General features: G+C 38.5%; 1 protein-coding gene across 1 annotated transcript in view; it reads right to left on the reverse strand.

Moving 5' to 3' along the window:
* The window catches only part of LOC139767421 (protein mono-ADP-ribosyltransferase PARP3-like), a 51,117-nt gene extending 45,785 nt beyond the window's left edge, over positions 1 to 5,332 (reverse strand). Inside the window, exon 1 of the mRNA XM_071696787.1 lies at positions 5,254 to 5,332. The gene's annotated coding sequence lies outside the window, so the exon portion shown is untranslated. The remainder of the gene's footprint in view (positions 1 to 5,253) is intronic.
* Between the last annotated feature and the right edge of the window lie 668 nt (positions 5,333 to 6,000).

Here is a 6,000-nt window from a genome sequence, read left to right on the forward strand (position 1 = left end):
GATTTTGTAAAACTATATAGAGTGAAAAAAGAAAATGCACTAAATTTTGCTGTGGATATGGGGGGAAAAAGACTGGAGAAAGTGAGGGAATCTAAGTATCTGGGAGCTGTCTTGGGTAAGTGTGGTGATACGGAAGGACGGAAGGAGCGATAAGGAAGAAAGCAGTACAGGGTAGAAGAGTCACTGGGTCCCTTTACAGAATAATGAAGGGTACAGATGTGAAGAGAGGATTAAGGGACAGCATAGTCCTCCCAACCCAGACCTATGCAGCCGAAACATGGGCGGGGAATGAGGCACAGAGGTCAAGAATCCACTATGTGGAAATGAACTACTTGATAAAATATGTGGTGTGACTAGATGGAAAGATAGAAATGAAAGGATGTATGAGAGATGTGGTATGGCAAGGAATGCAAAGGGAATGAATTGTGGAGAGGTAGAATGAGGGGGGAAACATAATACTTTAGGTGGTTTGGGTATGTGGAAAGAATGTAAGACTGAGAGTTTACAAGGAGAATGTATGATAGTACCATCAAAGGGGTTGTTGTGAGTGGAAGACGACCTGTGACCTGGGCAATTAGGGCGGAGGAATACTTGAGGGAGAGAAACAGAGGAAGAATGTGTGGAATGGTGTTATGTGAGGGAGGCATGTAAGGACAGGGATAAGTGGAGACTCTTTTGCCGAGGCCACCCCTTGATGGGAGTTCACGGAGGGAGAAGGGAAGGGGCCTCAGAGATACAGATAGATAGATAGATTGAAAGATAGATAATAAGTCATGACATAGGACATCAAATCAAACACAGAATGTAATAAAACTGACAATGTCATACAACTGTGTCAGCTGAAGCGACACTTGGTTTCATATGTGGGTTTAAAGGCATGAGCTGCACTAAGCTACACATTGGTGGTACTATCGTGTTAGGCTTTAAGCTATTGGGTCATGGGAAAATCTACTATAAAAGGAAGTATAAATGCCTAATAACTATATAAAAAAAATTGTAAACATTATAAATTCATGGCTGCTTTCTGAGAACGTAATCTACAACAGTTACTTCCTAACCCCACTGACAACCATCTCTACACCTGGGTCATGTAATATATCTATAAATGAAATATTTACATCAAAATTTGGGTCATGAAATATATTTACAAATAAAATATTTTCATCAAAATTAAACATTTAGGTCATGTAACATATTTACAAATAAAATATTTACATCAAAATCATAACAATCTTTAAGTGCCCAACCCCATCAATTCCCAGTGTCAGAAGATATATGGCATTCCAAAAATCTTTTTAGCATCCCTGACAATCTACAGTTTTGGAATAACAACTTGACCCATGGATATTTTTGCTAGGAAGACTTCAATATGTTCCATACTGGGTACATCATTGGGCAGTACCACAATATTTATTTACTATTTATTTCATTTATTATACCTGATCGCCATTTCCCGCATCAGAGGTAGCTCCAGGAAACAGACGAAGAACAACCCAGCCACTCATATACACATATGTAAATATATAAACTTACATACATGTACATATACATACATATGAATATCAACATATACACATATACAGACATATACATACATACATCCATACACTTGTTCATATTCATACTTGCTTGCCTTCATCCATTCACTGCACCACCCCGCCCCACAGGAAACAGCATCGCCACTCCCTGCTTCAGCGAGGTAGCGCCAGGAAAACAGACACTCAGTCCTCTAGCTGTCATGTGTAATGCACCGAAACCACAGCTCCCTATCCCCACAGACCTTTCCATGGTTTATAATCAGTGACATGGACAGTGTAACTGTCCATGAAGAGAACATATTGCCTACAGAGCAATTACAGCAAATATTGATCCATTAATAAGGCATTTACGAAGAAACCAAATGACCAGATGTTGCTGTTAAGAAATTGGTTGATAAAAAGGTGAAATTACTGCTTTGGAACATAAAGACATCAAAGACCATTAATGGTAAAAGAATTTCAACCATACCTAACCTAGCCTAACACGGTCTAACTTAACCTAAAAAGCCTGACTTAATCATTCCAGAGACATCAAAGACCATTGGTATAAGAATTTCAACCTAGCCTAACCAGCCTAACTTAACCTAAAAAGACCTAACTTAATCTAACAAACCTAACTTTAACCTAGCCTAGTATAACATATTTAACTAAACCTTACAAATCTAACCTAACCTAGTCTAACATATCTTAGTTAACCTTAGAAGCCTAATGTAATCTAACAAACCTACCTTAATCTAGCCTAGCTGTAATTATTGTCATTAAAATGTGAGGATTTCATAAGCCCAAAGGAAAAAAGTTGTTATGTCATAAACCCAGAGTCAAAATCCATGTGGGGAGGGAGGTCATAATTAGGTCATCGTGAAGTCATCCTTTATCTGAACTTTGAACAAGTTCTTTCGTTTATTAACAAAGTCATGGTGGTTATTTACCAAGACTCTTTCATTTATCAACAAGGACAAGCTGGTTATTTACCAAGACTCTTTCATTTATTAACAAAGACAAGCTGGTTATTTATCAAGGCTCTCTCATTTATGAAGAAGGACATGGTGTCTATTTATCAAGACTCTCTCATTTATTAAGAAGGACATGGTGGCTATTTACCAAGACTCTCTCATTTATTAAGAAGGACATGGTGGCTATTTACCAAGACTCTTTCATTTATTAACAAGGACATGGTGGCTATTTACCAAGACTCTCTCATTTATCAACAAGGACATGGTGGCTATTTATCAAGACTCTTTCATTTATCAACAAGGACATGGTGGTTATTTACCAAGACTCTTTCATTTATCAACAAGGACATGGTGGCTATTTACCAAGACTCTTTCATTTATCAACAAGGACATGGTGGTTATTTACCAAGACTCTTTCATTTATCAACAAGGACATGGTGGCTATTTACTAAGACTTTCATTTATCAACAAGGACATGGTGGTTATTTACCAAGACTCTTTCATTTATCAACAAGGACATGGTGGCTATTTACCAAGACTCTTTCATTTATCAACAAGGACATGGTGGCTATTTACCAAGACTCTTTCATTTATCAACAAGGACATGGTGGCTATTTACCAAGACTCTTTCATTTATTAACAAGGACATGGTGGCTATTTACCAAGACTCTCTCATTTATCAATAAGGACATGGTGGCTATTTAAAAAGACTCTTGCATTTATCAACAAGGACATGGTGGCTATTTACCAAGACTCTTTCATTTATCATCAAGGACATGGTGGTTATTTACCAAGACTCTTTCATTTATCAACAAGGACATGGTGGCTATTTACTAAGACTTTCATTTATCAACAAGGACATGGTGGTTATTTACCAAGACTCTTTCATTTATCAACAAGGACATGGTGGCTATTTACCAAGACTCTTTCATTTATTAACAAAGTCAAGTTGGACCTTGTAGATGACACAATTTAACAATATATTTCATCTATTTTTTTTTATCTTTATGTCCATATTATCGTTCGATTATCGACTTTAGCTGTATATTTAACTAAATATCTATCTATCTATCTATCTATATATATATATATATATATATCTATATATATATATATATATATATATATATATATATGTCTTATGATACGCTAACAAATTAGTTACAATTTAAGACCATTGGGATCTCATAGAATGCCCAAACCAGACGCCATCTTGAAGCCGCAAGCGGCGCATGGATCAAATGTAACCCACAGGAGGGCGCATGGGATCAAATGTAACCCACAGGAGGGCGCATGGGATCAAATGTAACCCACAGGAGGGCGCATGGGATCAAATGTAATCCACAGGAGGGCTCATGGGATCAAATATAACCCACAAAGAGGCGCATGGGATCAAATGTAACCCACAGGAGGGCGCATGGGATCAAATGTAACCCACAGGAGGGCGCATGGGATCAAATATAACCCACAAGAGGCGCATGGGATCTAATATAACCCACAGAGGCGCATGGGATCAAATGTAACCCACAGGAGGGCGCATGGGATCAAATGTAACCCACAGGAGGCGCATGGGATCAAATGTAATCCACAGGAGGGCGCATGGGATCAAATATAACCCACAAAGAGGCGCATGGGATCAAATGTAACCCACAGGAGGCGCATGAGATCAAATGTAACCCAAAGGAGGCGCTTGGGATCAATGTAACCCACAGGAGGCGCATGGGATCAAATGTAACCCACAGGAGACGCATGAGATCAAACATATCCCACAGAGGCGCATGGGATCAAATATAACCCACAGGAAGGCGCATGGGATCAAAAGTAACCCACAGGATGGCGCATGGGATCAAATGTAACCCACAGGAGGGCGCATGGGATCAAATGTAACCCACAGGAGGGCTCATGGGATCAAATATAACCCACAAAGAGGCACATGGGATCAAATGTAACCCACAGGAGGGCTCATGGGATCAAATGTAGCCCACAGGAGGGCGCATGGGATCAAATGTAACCCACAGGAGGGCGCATGGGATCAAATGTAACCCACAGGAGGGCGCATGGGATCAAATATAACCCACAAGAGGGCGCATGGGATCAAATATAACCCACAGGAGGGCGCATGGGATCAAATGTAACCCACAGGAGGGCGCATGGGATCAAATGTAACCCACAGGAGGGCGCATGGGATCAAATGTAACCCACAGGAGGGCGCATGGGATATTCTAGAATAGTATTCGAGCTGGATAGCGCGACTGCGCATGTCTGGCGCTGCGTACGTAGATACGCGATTGGAAATACTTCGTAGATACGCGATTGGAAATACATTTCCCATCGTATTTCACGACATTGCCAAGAGGACAGCAGTGAAGGGTGTGAGGCTGTGGTCAAACCTTGACCCAAATCGCCATAGTTACGCTGAAAGGAAAGAGAATATTCTCAAAATGACGAGCCGTCGCTCTTGCTCAACCACCAACCATGGCGTTTCATCACTCCTTTATCCAATTAACATCCTGTAATGGAGACATTTATTAGTCAGAAACATCATAACTTAACCCATAGGTACCAAATCGTCGACGAAATGTGCAATATCTAAATTATGAAGGAATAAATACCATGTAAACATTTCTGGGTAAATGGAGGAAAGGGAGAAAAAAAAATGTAATCAAATTCGAAATTTGCCAATAAATTGTTTAAATAAATAGCTATGGCATACTTTAAAATCTCGGTAAACACTTTGGAGAAATTGATGATATGATAAATACCTTGATAAATAACTTGGTAACACCGATGTTTCTCGAAAAAAATTGATGTCGCGTTCACCTTCGTTGAGCTCTTCCTCCAGCGTCTTCTGGCCGGCCAAGCGACCAATGGGTTATTAAGAAAATTATTCCCTTTTTATCGCTAATTATTTATAGAATTAGTCAATAAAGAACTAGTTACCTTTATCTTTTTCTTATCTATTAGTGTAGTAGAGATAAAGAGGACAGATGTAAGGCATATCACCTTTATTACAAATGTAGTAAGAAAAATACATTTTTCTATTGCCCAGTTACTGGCCCAGGTCGTGGTCTGTGTCCTTGTAACACTATGGTGTAGTGGGATCTTATATATATATATATATATATATATATATATATATATATATATATATATATATATATATATATATATGTGTGTGTGTGTGTGTGTGTGTGTGTCGTATATATATATATATATATATATGCTATTTACTTGTAAACTTTCCCCACATGTATTTAGATGAGTGCATGACGTAATCCGTTGTTTACACTTGTAAACCTACAAATAACTGAGTGATTATCATGATCTGTTATAAAGACAAATATCATGAACTTTATTGTGATGAATGACAGTTAGTTGATATGACAATAAGAAAATTAAAGTCTATCCTGATCGTTTTCTTTAAGTAAAATTAATCCAATGATAGAGAACGGTATAGTTAATTATAAGGGTAACTTTGAAATAATTTAATAAATCCAGTTACGCCGCTT

This window comes from Panulirus ornatus, chromosome 61 (assembly GCF_036320965.1).
Source record: "Panulirus ornatus isolate Po-2019 chromosome 61, ASM3632096v1, whole genome shotgun sequence".
NCBI lineage: Eukaryota > Metazoa > Arthropoda > Malacostraca > Decapoda > Palinuridae > Panulirus > Panulirus ornatus.